This window comes from Rhinolophus ferrumequinum, chromosome 26 (genome assembly GCF_004115265.2).
Source record: "Rhinolophus ferrumequinum isolate MPI-CBG mRhiFer1 chromosome 26, mRhiFer1_v1.p, whole genome shotgun sequence".
NCBI classification, from domain to species: domain Eukaryota; kingdom Metazoa; phylum Chordata; class Mammalia; order Chiroptera; family Rhinolophidae; genus Rhinolophus; species Rhinolophus ferrumequinum.
This window is the reverse complement of record NC_046309.1, coordinates 12936718-12953902: the sequence shown is the minus strand read 5'-3', so window position 1 is coordinate 12953902 and position 17185 is coordinate 12936718. Positions and strand designations below refer to the sequence as shown.

The 17185-nt window shown below is 41.7% G+C and overlaps 1 protein-coding gene across 1 annotated transcript in view; it reads left to right on the top strand.

Moving 5' to 3' along the window:
- The first annotated feature begins 1044 nt into the window (after positions 1 to 1044).
- CALD1 (caldesmon 1) overlaps positions 1045 to 17185 on the top strand; it is a 198219-nt gene continuing 182078 nt past the window's right edge. The window contains exon 1 of the mRNA XM_033098734.1: positions 1045 to 1174. The gene's annotated coding sequence lies outside the window, so the exon portion shown is untranslated. The remainder of the gene's footprint in view (positions 1175 to 17185) is intronic.

The window sequence follows — 17185 nt, the reverse complement described above, 5'->3', positions numbered from 1 at the left end:
GCAGGAAGTAGTTGTGTGTGTGTGAGTGTGTGTGTGTGTGAGAGAGAGAGAGAGAGAGAGAGAGAGAGAGAGAGGGAGAGAATGACGGACAGTGAGCAAGACTGATCACATAATTTTATGTAAGAAACGTGGACATGTTCAGGGTGTTAAATTAGGAGGTTTACCTATTATGCAGATATTGCCTGAATTATCGGAAACTAGGCAAAATCAAAGTAAGCCAATCCAAGTAAGCTCACTAGAACAAAATTCCTTAGGAAACCTTATCTCTGAGTCTTTCTGGTCACTAGAACCATCTATAAGTCTTGCCTCAAACCAGTCCCTCCCTTCCCTCCACTCACCCCTGTGTTCCTGCCCTTCCTAAGCCTTGGAAGACCCTTCTCTCTTTGCTCTTTAAAAGGCAGTTGAAATGCCTCTTCCTCTAGAAAACTCTTCTTGGAGAAAGAAGTGACCCCCTCCCTCTCTCCCCACACACACTTTCTCTGGACTCTCTCAGAACTTGCACTTCTTTATGGCACTGATTTCATTGTGCTACATATCAGAGCAATTGATATTCCCATCTTATCCCTTCTACTTATCTGGTTTTTAAGCTCCTGGAAGGCAAGTTCTCTGACATATCTTACTTTGTACCCCCTCGGTATTTAGCACAGTACCTTGTCGGTACTGTGTCAAAAAGTACACAATAAGTGTGTGTTTATTAATACTAAATACATCCAAAGCAAGATTGAATGCACAGCAGTGACCTACAACCTAAATGTTCTTGCAAGCGAGGATAAAGGAACATTTCAATTCCCATGTTTTATGTCAGTCAAATAAATGCTTCCCTTATTTTCGCCATCACAACTTAATATCAAGCATCTTAAATTTGGTCAGAATTGACTGAGCCGTTGGGAGTGTAATAGTTTAGGTAAACATTTTTCTTTTTCTTTCTTTCTTTTTTTTTTTCTTTCTTGGGAACAGATGACACTTTGCTGAACCAAAAGGAAAAATATCTGGGTGGGAGAAATAGGGTGGGGCCAGTGAAACCTGCGTTCTGCTACTAGATTTAGTTGAAAATAGAAGCTGTTGTCAAGAACTCTAGCTTCAAGTGACTGCCTTACACTGTACTCAGGGGTGCCCTCCTTGAAGAACTGAAAACAGAAAAGATTTGGGAGCCGAGAGCTAAGATGAACAAAAGGTAACTATTTTAAATCAAAACATATGCACGAAGGGTGAACTTAACCTAAACTCCAAGGGGCGATTGCCACTCAGCTCTCACTCCTTGGACTTATCTTCTCTGATAAATTTTCCCTGGTTACATTTTTTAAAGGGGGGGGGGGTTATTGTTGTTTTGCTGTCCCTTAGAAAGGAGATTTAAAATATACTTTATTTCCTTTAGTGTTCTAGAAGTTATGCCTTTCATCTCCTGATTGGTCTATGTAATACGTGCTGTGATGTGGTCTGATTGTCTAAGTAATGAGAAAAAAAAGAACAGTGGTAGAAGAAAGAGAAGAAAAAAGGCTGATGGAAAGGAATGAATTCAATGCCTGTCTTTTTTGCTCAATATCCAGGAGTTTTGGAAGACTTTGGAACCTTTTTTGTTGTGGTGATAGTGGAATGTATTTCTCCATTTGTGGTGTACAGTGTTATCTGTCATGGTTGTGTGGGTTGGATGAAGCAGCTGCTGTTAGTTCAGGTTGACTGGAAAGAACCTTAGGCAGTCAGTGGGAAGAACTTAATTGGGCTGAAATCTCCAGCAGTGGTACCTGTAGGGCTCAGAGCTTGGATTCTGTCATTTGGATATTTCCCCCAATTTGGACTTTTGGGGAAGGAGGAAGCGGGTGAGAAATAGTGTCTGAAGAATTGGTGATTAGTGTAATGAGGCTGGAGAAATAAAAAGAGAAAAGGGACTATGTATTTTTGTCATAAATACAAAGAAATACTTGTCAGCCCCGGAACCAACAATAGAAATGATGCAAGGGTATAGAGCAAAGAATGGGACTTTCAGGGGACAAAGCCAGAAGAGCGAGTTAAAAGGCAGATGTTGGAATGGAGCTAGCCTAGGAGGATTTCCAGATGCAGAAGGTCAAGTTGCACCTGCAGCCAGGGACCCAGGTGGTCATTCTAACATTGTGAAGGAATTCGGTTTAGAAAATCCTAGAGGGGGGTTTCAGAGTTCCATAAGACAGCAGGAAGATTCAGTGGTGCCAAGGAAATACACAGACCTCTGAGGTGCCAGAGGCACAAGGATGGACTACATTTCTGTAATTTAATTTAGAGAACAAACTTGGGTTTCTAGAGTTCTGAGTTAGACAAAAGAGGGTCTTGATACCACAGAAAGAAGAGATTCTTTAGGCAATGGGCTTCATGGTGAAGAATAGCCCCCAGAAGGAAACCAGTAGGTATACATCTCTGGAACTAGAGAAGTGTGAGGAAGAAATAGAAGCATGAGGAGGACCCCTTCAGAAATCCCCAAACAAGGGAGAGCACTGGGAACTATGGGGTCGTGCTGGGTGTTGTCTCTCAGAATCTGGTGACCTACCAGTCATCTGAGGGAGCACCCCTCCAATCTCTGACTTCCTCTGCCACGTTTCTACCTATTGATGATCCAGCCTCCAGTCTAAATCGTCTAATAAAATGACACTTACCACTTTACCATCCTCTCCAAACATCTGGCCTTTCCTTGGTCTCCTTCTTAATCAGGAAGTTCCTTTTTAAAACCCCATTGGTTGCCTTGGACATTTTTTGCTATTGCCTGCTCATTTGGGCTTTAGCATTCCCAGTGCTTTTTTCCATTCAGGAGACGAAACCCCTACTAGATATTTGAACCGAGAGAATTTAATATATGAAAAAAGAACACTGTTCATGAGATATAAAACTGTTAACAAGGTCAGCAAGAGGATAAAAGGAGAACTCTTAAGATATCATGGAGGAAGCAACAACCGGAAGCAGCTATCACCCCTCAGATTGAAAGAACACAAGGAAGAGGCTGGGGTTATCGATATTTAGAAACTTAAAGGAGGGCTCCCACAGTGCTGAAATTCAGATTTCTGAGGAGAAGAGGCGTTGGTGCCCCTGAGCCTGGAGGAGAGGCCTCAGGAAACCTAGATTTCTGAGGAGAGCACGGATTGAATGTCTTGGGGGTTTGGGTGGAGGGCGGATATGGCAAGTGTTGGAAAAACTGCAAACTAGATTCAATTGTCACTTCAGGAAGGAACTCCTATTGCTAGGATGGCTTCCAGACCTGCCAGCAGACAGGAAACAAGCAACCCCCTTCCTGCCTCCATTTAGTCCGTTGGTCTCCCTCTGGCGCCCCCTATTGGCAGAGACGAGCTGGCTGTCAAAGGAAAAACGTGCTGTGCAGAGCCCCAGCCCCAGCCGGCATCACAAAGCAGAATAGAGACTTGTGCACTGGAGCCGAGAGGTAACACCTTATTAGGAGACACACTCTCCTTATAGCTCCTTGGGGAAACACCTAGTTCTTTTCTATTAGAATCATGTATTATTAATTGCAGCTAGAATTGCATTTGTGGCCTTTCCAGGTACCTTTTCTTGGAAGGGAGAACCTCACCTTTCTTCCCTAGACTTAAAAAACTCTGCCTTCCTAAAATCTAAGACACATATATGAATGCTTATGCTTATTCTTTCTTTCTTAGTTATTACAAGAAAAAAAAAACTACTTCCATTTTTTTTTTCTGAAAGGTGAGGGCAAGTCAAGAACATGTCTATCACCATATAATATTCAATGATCAATTCTAGATCTTACTCCTATACTAATTTCATCTGTCAGAAATGTGTAATTAATTTTCTCCTTCTAGTCAGGGGGCCCATAGAAAAGTTCCAAAGCTTATTTATGTTCTTCTCGAAGTCACACATTCTCTACCGTCTTTCCATTGGCAGGTTACTCATGTAAATACCTTCTTGACATATAGTACCAGGCAGTCTCTCCTTATTATAGGTCTATTGTTTGGCAATAGGACTCCTCTTCCATCACTGTATTTTAACCTGGAGTCCCTTCCCACCATGTCTCAAAAATCACATTCTAGAATAATCTCAAGCTTACTTTTTGTTTATAACACACACTCAGCAGGTTGGAGAGAGAGTATGATGTAGTGCGGACTGATTCGCTCATGTCTAAATTCTTGGTTTCCCATTTATCAGCTCTGCATGTCCTTGTGCAAATTACTCAGCTCCTATAAGCCTCATTTTCTCCATCTGTAAAATGGAAGGAATAATAGTACCACTTAATAGAGTTGTCCTTAAGTCTAAAAGTGATATGCTGATAGTAAATAATCAATGACAGCGATTATTAGTATAAATATTTTGAGACTATAAGCATTATTTTCATCTCCCATCTTCCCTCCAATATTTTTGGGGCACAACACACTAGGCATCTCTAATATCTTACTCATCTTCTCATCTTACTTGTACTTGTTGTCCTCTATAGGTACCGCTTTCATAGGTTTACCAAAGTGATTGTCTCCCTCTCCTTTATTTAATTTGAAGTTTTTCAGTCAGGTCATCTAGACTCTGGTCCAATATCCTTTCCTGGCCAAGAATTCATCATTCTTCCCATTTAAATTTGGTCAATCCGAAATGGTGTTTCTATATTGGCATGAAATGTTTTTTCATTATTGGAATAGTGACAAAACGCTTCATTATTATTTCAGTTTGCATTTCTTTGATTATAAGTGAGATTGTACATGTTGGTGTATGTTTACTGTTACTTGGGTTTCCTCCTCCATGAATTCACTTTTCATATCCTTTGCCTGCTTTCCCATTGGCTGGTTTATCGATCTTCTTATTGATACAGAAGTGCTTTATATATTATGGATTTTGATCAGGGCAACTTCAAGGGCACCATTCACCTTGTAGTCCACTTGAATGGTTCCCCCTGGTGGTGTGCAAACACAGCCTATGCAGCCATACATGGCAGTTCTTAATTTTTGTTTGTGATGATTTGTGTAAATATTTATCCTTAATCTGTCTCTTGTCTTTTAACTTTGCTTGTTAGTTTTCATAGTGGCAAAGTCATGTTTTTAGTCATATCTGTTGGTCTTTTTCTTTGTGTTGTTTGCCTTCTCATTCTTATTTAAAATGGTCTTTCCTACACAACATAATAAAACATTTTTTGTACTTCCTCTGATTGTTTTCATCACTTTCCATGCTTCTATTTTTAATGTGCATGAAAATTATTAGTGAATGATGTCAAATAGGGATCTAAACATTTTTTCCTAATAGATAACCAATAGTCTCAACAGATTATTGGATAGACAACATTTCCCCTTGTCTAAAATATAATACTATTTTATTACATACTATTTTATTATATACTATTTTTTCTCTCTGCATGAGTCCATTTTGGGCCACTGAATTCTTTTATAAGTAAAATAATATTTGGAGAAACTATTCATTTAGCTACACTAGTCAAGTGTTATAACTATCTATTAACAAGTGAGAGTGTGAGATTGAAATAAAAACTTTAATCTATAATATACAACTTGATGTTATAGTAAATGATGTATTATAAATTATACAGAGTTCTCACTTGTGAAAAAAGGCTCAGTCAATCTCAATAATCTATTTGTCATCTATATAAAGACCCCACATTGAAGATCCCTCTGTTATAAATATAAGGTTAGAACTAATACATCTTACATGATTCTTAAACACAAGATCCTGATGCCCAGTTAAGCAGCTGACTTGTATTTCTTCCTGAAAATTATGCTTGACTTGAAAACTCTTAATTTCATTTAACCACATACATAGTACATTAATAAAAATTAATAAATAAACTTTCACCTTTAAATGAATTGATCACTTGCAAACAAGAGCCCAAAGATATTATAAACATGTGAGTTTTTTCCATAGGGCCATAAGAACCTTAAATGCAGGATACATCGGTATAGCAAATAGTGGGCACTGAATAAATATTTGCAGGATGAGTGAAGCCAGTACTAAGCTTAACATTAAAAACATCACTTACGCTTTCTTTTTTCTAGGCACTTTACTAATTTGCTTCATTCAGAGTGGCTATTTAACTCTCACTGCTTTAAGACATATGATATTAGAGTTTGGCAGGAATCTGACTTTCTTTGCCAGAAAACTTGGAGTCAATCTAATTTTTTCTCTGGGATTTTTTTAAACCCAGAGAAAGACTTAGTGATTTGGTTAATGGTTAAAAAAAACGAAACACGAAAAAACTACCTGAAGTGGAAATCTTATTGTCCATGTTTGCTTTCCATACGGACCAACTGAATGAAAACTACACTTTATCTACTCTCCCTTCTGTCCAGGGACCACTGTCTACATAGAGAGAATGTGAATGACTCCCTCTGGAGTTGTTCCGCACTCAGTGCTGTCCTCCTTCCCTCCCCAATACCCATTCTTCTCCACTATTTTTCTAATCAGACAGATGGTTCAGACTACCCCGCTATCTGCTGTAAGCTGGCGTGTGGACTCCTAGACTCTGCAGCTCTGTGTTCCTTCAAGACCTCACTCCCCATGCGTACTACAAAGATTACTCATGAAATTACTCCCAGAGACTGTTAGCAGTTTCCACATCTGAGTTCTTACTGAGGATTTTCATAAAAGAGTTCAAATGGTCTGCTGTGTGGCGACTTTTAAAATATGGAGCCCAGTAACTCTGTTTTCGAATGGCTACAAAGGATGACAGCGTGCTCACTCACACAAGCCATGGAGCCGTTGACCATGCATGGACATCTATTTCATGCCGCTGGAAAGTTTGCCTCTGGACTCAGATTTGGGGCACAGAGATTGTGTTCAGTGTAGCAAGCATAGTCTGCGTGTACCCACCCAGAAACTTTCTGCGAGTGTATTCCACATGCTGGTATTTTTGAGTAATACTGGCTTATTCAGAGTCTCATGTGCAACTCTGTTCTCCTTTCTTGAAGCATGTGTAAGGGAATGCAAAGGCAAAGGCAAAACTCTTAGACTCATAGATTCTTAGAACTGAAAATGCCTTAGAGATCTTCCAGTCTCACCATCTCATTTTAATTACTTTTTTTTAAAGATTTTTTTAAATTATTGTTTTCTTTATTGGGGAAAGGGAACAAGACTTTATTGGGGAACAGTGTGTACTACTTCCAGGAGTTTTTTCCAAGTCAAGTGGTTGTCCTTTCAATCTTAGCTGTGGAGGGTGCCGTTCAGCTTCAAGGTGTCGTCCTTTCAGTCTTAGTTGTGTTGGGCGCAGCTCAGCTCCAGGTCCAGTTGCCGTTGCTAGTTGCGGGGGGTGCAGCCCCCCATCCTTGCAGGACTTGAGGAGTTGAACTGGCAACCTTGTGGTTGAGAGCCCACTGGCCCATGTGGGAATCGAACCAGCAGCCTTCGGAGTTGGGAGCATGGAGCTCTAACCACCTGAGCCAACGGGCCGGCCCCTAACCTTCTCATTTTAGAACTTGGATGATTTGCCTTGTTGACTTGACTTGATCATGCATATATGTTATATATGATATATATATATATATATATATATATATCCATATTAATATTAATAGTGAATAAGTGAATATTAAGTAATGTACATTTAAACTTTAAATGAACTGATCATATGGGATAAGAATCCAAATGTATTTATAAAAACATGTAGCTCTCCTTTCTGTAAAATTTTCATAGCATCTATTGTGTGTGTGTGTATATGTATGTGTGTGTGTGTGTGTGTGTGTGTGTGTGTGCGATTATAAGAATGTGAGGGTGGAGAGGTTGCTGACCACCACCTGTTAGCCTGATAGGAGTGGTTAAAATGTGGAACACTTTCCAGCTACATGTTGAATTCTGGCTGGCTGCTTTAGACTTCAAAGTTGGTTTTATTTTGTGGAACAGTTTCTTATCACATTTTATGTATTATTCCTCAAAGGGATGCTGGGAAGGAGCCTGCCTTTATTGCTGTTCTCATGTTGACATGTGAGAAAACTGAGTTCGCATAAGCTTGACATTCTCTTACTGGAACTATACACTTAAAATAACCCACAAGATCCGGTCAACGATCAGGCCCTCAGCTCAGTACTCTTTTCTATTCCCTGCTCTTCCAGCCCTAGGGCCTTTCACACAGATGGAACTGATGTCACATGGAAATTCCCAATTTCAAGAGTTTTTTAAAAACCCCATGGGACACTGGATAAGGCGCATCCCCACATGTGTGTTTGTGGGGGGGAATTTCTGAATATCAAATAATACCTTGGAGATTCTGTAGATCTTTCTAGCTAGTGCGTTGTGACCGCCACCCCCCACACCCCCACACACACATGCTTCAGTGCCGGGTGCATCACCACCATATGTATGAAGAGCTACTCAGAGCCAATTAAACCTATTGGCTATGACCTCCAGCAACTTAGAGTCTACAGATACACTGGTGAGAGACCAGTCATTCCATAAATATTTATTGAGTCACTCTACTGGGCATTGCAGAGATTGTGATCAAAGGATAGATGTGTCCCTATCCTCAAGAAGTTCAAAGTGGATGGTGGGTACTGATAAGTAAAGGGACAATTGCAAAAGTTCACTGGTGGGCTAGGAGGAGTACAAACCTCAGCTGTGAGCAGTCCGAAAGACCTCCTAGGGGAAGGCCTGAGGGAGCTGGCTGGACGCAGATGTGGGGGAACAGTGTTCAAGGCAGAGAGAACAGTATGTATGAGCACCTGAGGACACGAGGGAGCAAAACATGGAAGGCAGTGAAACAAGTTCAATTTGGGTGGAGCATAGCGTGAAGGGTGTGTGTGTCGAGGAGGGAAGGGAGACGACCGAGGTGCTACTGGAAAGATGAGTAGGATCTAGATTCTTAAGAGATGGCCTGGTTAGGCCTGTGTAGTCCACGCATCAGTCATTCACTCGTTCGTCAAATTCTGTTGAGCGTCTACCGCGTTCCACGAAATAGTGCTGGGAATAAAACAGATAAAACAGACAAAGAATGTGCCCTCAAGGAATCTCCATTCTAGTGAAGGTTGGAGGAAAGTCAATGAACAAGCAGTCAAATTGAATATATAATACATCCCGTGGTGACAAAGACCAAGAAGCAAAGTAACTCGGGGGGAGGGAGGAAGTAGTGTTGGGAGATGGTTCTCATTTCATGCAGAGCCCATGAGGACTCTTTGATATGGTGGCATTCAGCGGAACTCTAAAGTGCAAGAGGGGGTCATGTAGATATTTATGTGGGAGACGGAATTGCCCCTACGAAGGGCCCCAAGCAGCCATGTACTTGTTGTGTTTCAGGAACTACCAGAGACCATTCTGGCTAGAGCAGGGGAAGAGAGGATGGCAGTGGTAGGAAATGAAATCTGAGAGGTGGAGGGGAAAGATCACAGAGGCACATGTCGAATTTTATTCTGAGTGTAAATGCGAAATCAAAGAAGAGTTTTCAATGGGAAGGTGGCATGACCTGTTTGTATAGTTCTAGCTGCAGAAGAAGACTGGATTGAGGACGAGGGTTGGGAATCGGGAGCTAGACTGGGCAGGGAGATCATTTATTGCAGAAAACTAGATAAGCAATGTTGACCCAAACAAAGTAATGGCAGTGGGATAGACTACACCTTAAAGGCAGGAAAAAGACAAATTTGGAGGATGCCAAGGGTCGCTCTCCCTTGGTTCCAAATTATTTTGACCACAACTTGCACACTGTCTGACGTTTTCCCTATTACAGTATCTCTCTCTTTCTCTCTCTCTTTCTTTTTTTTTTTTTTATTAGGGAAGGGGAACAGGACTTCATTGGGGAACAGTGTGCACTTCCAGGACTTTTTTCCAGGTCAAGTTGTTGTCCTTTCAATCTTAGTTGTGGAGGGCGCAGCTCAGCTCCAGGTCCAGTTACCGTTACTAGTTGCAGGGGGCGCAGCCCACCATCCCTTGCGGGAGTTGAACCGGCAACCTTGTGGTTGAGAGCCCACTGGCCCATGTGGGAATCGAACCGGCAGCCTTCGGAGTTAGGAGCATGGATCTCTAACCGCCTGAGCCACTGGGCCAGCCCTACAGTATCTATTTGAGTTGAAAAAATTGAATCTCCTTTTAAAGCAAATGATGTTTTATTTCATCTTAAATGCATAGTGCTTAGAGAGAAAGATAAGAAACAGAATGATATGGAACATAATACCATTTATATAAATTAAAAATCATGCACACCAGACAGCACTTACAAAAATGGGAAGAAGACATGCAATATAAAATATACAAAATAAACAGAACAGAATGGTTGCCTACAGTGCAGAGAAGTGAAATAAGAGGATGTTATGAAAACAACAACATCCAGTTTTATTTTTATTTCTCCTCACCCCACTCCCTGCCCCAACCCTGTTTTCCAAAAGATACCTTATTCCGACTTTTAAGAAATAACTTTAGTGTTTTCCTTTCTGTGCACAGTGGAATTTCACCAATTTCTTTGGAATGACAAGTATCAGAAAAAGTTCTGTGGCTGCTGAAACCACTGTTCCATAATCTGTCAAGATTCGAGGTCTCATAGGCAGAAAATTTGCAGTGGATTAATTTAAAGTTAAAAAAATAAAACTTGGCAGTCAGGAGGCTACTTGGATTTTATCTCAGTTCTACACTGATAATGACTCATAGCTAAGTACCGCTTAACATGTTTACATTTATTAATCTATTTGAACTTCATATCAACTCTTCAAGCCAGCTATTTTACAAATGAGAAAACTAAAGCTCAGAGAGATTAAATGACTTACTAAGGTTGCTTAACTTGTAATCTGTGCTCTTTCTGTGTTCAGCGGGAAGGTTCTTAGTTAAACTGTCTTTGTTTCTCATAAGTGAACATTGTAACATTTGCCAGTTAACTTTATGGCATGTATAAGAAAAACGTGATGATAATATGGTGGCATGGTTATTTGGAATAAAAGTGCTAAAAAAATACATTGATACATAATAAAGTTATTGATTTTATAAAGTAGTATATTTAATGTATTAAATGATGTCTTTAGTTAATTATAATTATTGAAACATTAAATATATTCACACATAATAGATGTATTAAATACATTAACAGTAATATATTACTGTATAAAATAAATGACTAAATTGCGTATTAAGTAAATTAATACATCCTTTATGTGAAAATGAATTAATACATAATATTTGCATGCATGCAGATAGGTATGTGTCATTATTTGTATGTTTCATTTATTATTATTTTTGAAATATTTACAAGAGGGTCTTTGCACCTTATGAACTGTCTTGAAGGGATGGTATTTAGCAGGCACCTGGGAACTCCTAAACTGGATCCCCACCATTCGGCCCCCTTCTCTTTGAGTTTTCCAAGGGGAATAAACACAGAGTCTAGTGTAGGGTGAAAGATCATTTCACCTATTATTTGGAGCCTTGTCCCCAAATCCAAGGTATCCCCCAAGTGAGTTTGGCTGGACTGCAATTAAATCTACAGTTACATTTTGGATATTATCACTCCACTGAGGAAGAAAGGCTAGTTCGAAGCCCACCAGCCAGAAAAATGAAGAAGTATGGGAAGAAGGGAGAAAGGAGGGATGGCCAGGTGCTCACCTAAGTGAATATAACCCCAGCTCTCCTTAATACTCCTGTCTGGTCAAGGTACAGCATCTGACCCCAAATAGATCTGCCTTACGGCTTTAGCCCCTAGCGCCTAGAAGATGTTGCCCTCTCAGTCTCCTTGAACTTCAGCAATTGCTAGCATCGGTTTTCTTCGAGGGAAGGGAACGTTAGAGTGATGGGTGGGGAGGGTTGCTGAAAGCTCTCCTAGCTAACAGTACCCATCGTAAGAAGAACCCCCAAATGCAGGAATGATATCAGGAAGCTGAAATTCTCTAAAATTTATCCATTCATTCCATAATGTTTTGTGTTACGCATTATACCAGGTGCTGGGATACAGAGATGAGTACCTGCTTGTATATACACGGGAAGGGAAAGAGGGGCTGCAAATGAATAATCAATTTAAAGGAAAACTTCCCAGAAATTATACATTTCGACAGAGTAAGAAAGAGATATAGAGCTGGTCTAGGGAGATAATTTGTAAGGACATAGATTCATATAGAACATCAGGAGATATTAAAAGCAGTACATAAACTTGAGATCTATATCTTGAAAGAAGGCAACATAGATGGCATAAGAGACATTGAGAAGCCTGATGTTTTAGAGCTTCAGAATGAAGGATATACCAGTATTCCTCCAATACTCTTTTGGGAGGAGAAGTTGTCTCAGCAATGAGGTCTAATTCTTCAGACAGAAATATCCAGAAAGAGCAATTTATCAGCCACCACAGATTGCTGGAATCATCTCTCTCAACTGACCATCCCCTTGGGCTTTGGGTCAAAACTCTACCACCTCTTTTCTGTGTCCTGAGGGGGCTGCCCATTGAACAGGGGCCTTGGTTCAAATGGCTACCTGAGTTTTCTGTCTCAGGATGTATTTCCCACAGTAAGTTAGTAAGTCAGCACTCTTGTTTCTAAATCAACTCTGGCCATCCCCACTTGTTTGTTTGTTTGTTTGTTTGTTTGTTTTAATGGTGTTATAACTTCTTTGTTTTCAGAAGAACTGTGAACCAAGTGTCCCCCAAAGTCCACACATAGGTAGTTTATTTGAAGTATGCCTGGAATCCGTGAGCACGTAGGAGGACTGGAGTCCATGCTTCCCCTCCCCCAGTCACGTGCACCTGTTCAGTAGGATACTCACCGTGAGACTCCAGGGTCCACAGCCTGGACCCACATACACTCTCACCATTCCCCAAGCACTGACTTCAGTCTCCCGTTTTGGTGCTGGGTTTGTAAACAGTGGAACATCAATAGTTTTCATCAAGGTACCTTAATTTTTTGTTTATTTGTATCTTTTAATTCTGACCCAAAAGAGAAAAGGAAGAGAGAGAGAAATGAGTATAATATGTGGCTGGTGATTTTAAGATATGACCCCTATCTTTAAAAAATATAGTGGCACACACTTTCAAAGACAAAGAGAAAAGCACGAGGAGCCAGGGAGCTCGGGGGAGACTGCGAAAGGCTCAGTGGCCCAGGGACCTCAGAAAGAAGCGCTCAGAAGAGGGAGAGGGCTGAAGTCAAAATGCCCAAGATTCAACAAGAGTGGAGGTCCTGGGAGAAGAAAGAGGGAGGCCCATCGTAAACTAATCATCCGGGGAAATTTGACATGAAAAGAGTGAAGCTAAGAGAAACAAGAGCCAGTCAAAGGAATTATTCCCGCAAGCCTGGGATGTATTTATAGACAGAACACGGCGACCAACGGAGGAAGAGGAGGGCATGAGGGAGCGTGAGGTGGGATGAGCCTGCCAGGCCCAAGTGAAGACTCAGAAGAAGGAGACTTGCAGCTGCAAAGCTATCTCAGGTCTCTCACACACGTATCGGCTGTGGCACAGTGATCAAACCTCCAGCATAGCTTCATCAGTGGTAAGCTGCCTCTCTGTTAGGCAGTTACTTTGCTCGTTCCATCAGCCATGTCTCCCCATATAGTACCAGACTCGGCTATCTCTTTGAAAATCCGTTTTCTCTTTTTTTGAGATCTTAAAAATAGTCTGCCCCCAAGAGAAATCACTGCCTCTCAGATGACATGCTACAGAACCTCACCCAAAATAGATCAAATATTTTAAATGTTTTCTGATTTGCACCCCTCACAAATATGCCTGCAATGCAAAGCCAATTATGAGATTGGCTTGCTTTTTTTTTTTTTTTCCCCCTGAAATCAGTGAAGGATATGTTTCCTGGTTGGGAGGGGACACCAGGCCTTGCCACATGGTCTCGGTTGGGTTTCAGATAGCCTTCGTTAAGCATGGGCCAGCAAGAGGAAACGCACACCACTGGGTAAACACATTCCTAGCAATGGGGTCTTCCTTAGCAGTAGCCATTTGGGAGTCCATCTTGTACATGTGTGTGAACTTCCCCGTTAGAAGGGCAGCTTTTTAAAGTCAGGCATGGTGTTTTTACAAGATTATAAAAGGCATAGAGCCTAACACTAAGCCTTGCAGGTAATTGATGCTCAGAGATTGCTTGAGTGAGTGAATGAATGAATGCATGCATGCATGAATGAATGAATCTAAGAAAAATCCACTTACAGCTCTGAATGTCTCATATACCTGTTGAAGACCAAGAGGAATTTCTCGTGGATGCAACCTTTTTGCTTTCTATGAGGATAGAGCAAATCCAACAGCTAGGAATAAATGGGAAGAGTGGAAACCATAGAGACATCCAGTTACCCTCCTTGGTTCCAGAAATAAGGAGACAGCGATTTCCAGTAGGGAGACTGAGGGAATGAGCCAGTCCTGTTCGGTGGAAGTGGGGAAAGGTAGCATTTGTCTCCGATGCTCCTTCGTCTACACTGGGTTCTCTCTGATCATGCCCTCTTTCCATTTTGTCAGGTCTTCATTCGTATCCCAGACAACCAATGCCTTTGTTTTCTACCTGGTGCCCCACGAGACCAGCCCCTCTCTCTTCCTCTTTTGCCCCCTCAAAATGGATCAATGCAGTCTCACTTCATTTGCATCCTATTCATAAAACAATTGTCATTAAGGCACCAAGACAGCCTTTCGTTGAAGGTGTTCATCCTTAAGGAGTAACTGTGGCTTCTACGATGTCACAGCCTTAATCCAAATGTGGGATTAAGTTGAGGACTTCACATTCAGGGCAGGTCCACTCTCCCTGCTAGTCCCTGGCCCTGAGTGAGTTGCATGCTGCTCTGAGGACAAAGATGAGCGTTGGCCTTTGTCTGTGTCGCATAGGTGACCAGATACTAACTAGTGCCATGGGGCGAGAATTCGCATCTGTCTAGCAGTTTTGTAAGGGGAAAAAAAAAAAATTTAAGAACACTACAAAGCTGTGTACATGCTGCGCAGAATTAACCAATGTAATCATTTTGGCATAATTGCTTCAGATCTCCTGTTACATATGCAGATAAAGTTCAAGTTCCTTGGTTTTTGTGACCAGCATCATTCTCTCCCCTTTAGTGGGCAACCTCTGTATTGAATTGGGTGTAGCTCTCATCTACCGTTGCACAGATCCATAAATAATTCATACGAATGGAATCATTCCCGCTGCGACTTGCTGTTGCTTTCGCACATCCGTGTGTTTTTGTCATCCAAGCGCATCTAGTTCCCTCATTTTAGCTACTGTATAGCATTCCATCCTATACCGTCATATATGTGGCCTCTTCCCAGATGATTGCCATTGGGATTTTTGCCGGTGGTCTTTCTATTACAGACAATACTCTAATGAGCTTTCTTTTCCAGGGCTCCTCGCTAAAGGGTGTGAGAGTGTTCCAAGCGAATATACCCAAAACTGGGATTGCTGGATAAGGCATGCAGGGGCTGAATGTGAACTAGCTATGGCCATATTACTCTACAAAGTGAATTTACTTTCTGATGCAAAATGTGTAAGAATTTCTTTCTGCACGTGGTCAACAACGTTCTGCTTTACAAGATTAAGTGTCTTTTTCTTTACCAATTTGTTGGCTATGAACTGGTGTCATTGTTCTAACTTGCACTGGTTACTACTAATGCGAGGTCGCTACTAATGTAGTTTTGGGCCCTCGTATGTTCGCTTCTGTGGATTGTTATATCCTGGTCCCATTTTTTATTGGTCTCTCTCTCCCCACCCGACCATCCACCAATTTATTTTTAACCGTGTTTTTCCCCTCCTAGATGCTAATCCTTTCCTTTATACGTTGCACATTTCTTCTTGGCTTGTCTTTTCGCTTTGTATACGGTGGCTTTTTGTTGAACGGAAGTTTTTACGTCTTGAAGTAACCGGATTGTCTTTAGTTTAACTAAATTTCTGTAGTTTAACGCTAACTTGACATAGATAAATATTAGTTCCTTTTTTTCTTGGTGACAAAGTGCTCCAGAATCTCCATGACTTGCAATAGCAAACAGGTGCTTCTTACTCCTTTCCTGTGAGGCCTGGGTCAGCACCGGCTCCACTCACTTGTGCTAGCACAGCTCCTGTGTCTTCTCTTTCTGGAACGCAAGAGGATGTTTTCTGTGCCGCTGTAACAAATTACCACGCACTGCGTGGCTCAACACAGCAGAAATGTATCCTCCCACAGCTGTGGAGGCCAGAAGTCCACAATCAAGGTGTCGACTGGGTGGTTGGCTTTTTCTGGAGGCTCTGAGGGAGACTCTGTTCCAGTTGTCTCTCCCAGCTTCTGGGGGTCAAGGCCAGTGCTTAGCATTCCTTGGTTGTGAATGCATCACTCCAGTCTCTGCCTGCCTTCACATCTCCCTCTCCCCCTCTGTGTCTTGTGTGTCTCAAATCTCCCTCTGCCTTTTTCTTATAAGGACACTTGTTATTGGATTGAGGGCCCAGCTAGATAATTCCGTGTGATCTCATCTCCAGATCCTTAATTATATCTACAAAGACCCCATTTCCAAATAAGGTCACACTTACAGGTTCTGGATGAATGTATGTTTTATGAATGGCGAGGGAGGGGGGTTGGGGGGGGTCGGGGGAGGACACCTTACAACCCACCCCATGGCGCATGTTATCATGACAAAGGGCAGACACTGAAGGGTAAAAGCAAAACACAAGATGACTCTTAAAGACTCCACTCCTCCGAGGCACGCCATCCCTTCCGGCCACATCCCATTGGTCAAAGCAAATCCCAGGTCAGGTCTACCCCCTGGGAACACTGCAGACACAAGCCAAGAATGGGAATGTTTAATCCCATTAGAAGAGGAAGTGAATAGTTGGCTACAATAATCCAGTCTTTCCCAAACGACATGATTTTTATAGTCTAACAATACCATGTGACTTTTAATAAAAAGCCGTCGTCGTCATCTACCCCATCCATGCCCATATCTGACCCTCCAAGTAAGCAGTGGCTCTCATCTCCTTCTCAGTCTCCTTTTCTGGGCGCCGAATGTTGTGGTGTCAGTTCCCAGACCTCTTTTCTCCATTGTGTGCCCCCCTTCAGGTAACTTATTCCTGGTTTAAAATACTATCTATAAACAGATGACTCTCAAACGTGTGTCTCACGCCTCATTCTCTCCCCCAAACACCAGATTTGTACATCACACTACCTACCCGCACTTCCGTTTGGATGCCTTTCGTCTTCTTATTATGCCCCAAATACGTGATTCCCACCCCTCCTTGTAAATCTATGCCTCCCTCAATCTCCCCAGTTCACTAAATAACACTACCATTCACTCAGTTATTCAGACCATAAAAGGAGGCACCCTTGGTTCCTCTCTTTTTCTCACATCCCTCATCCAAACCATCAGTCCGGATGT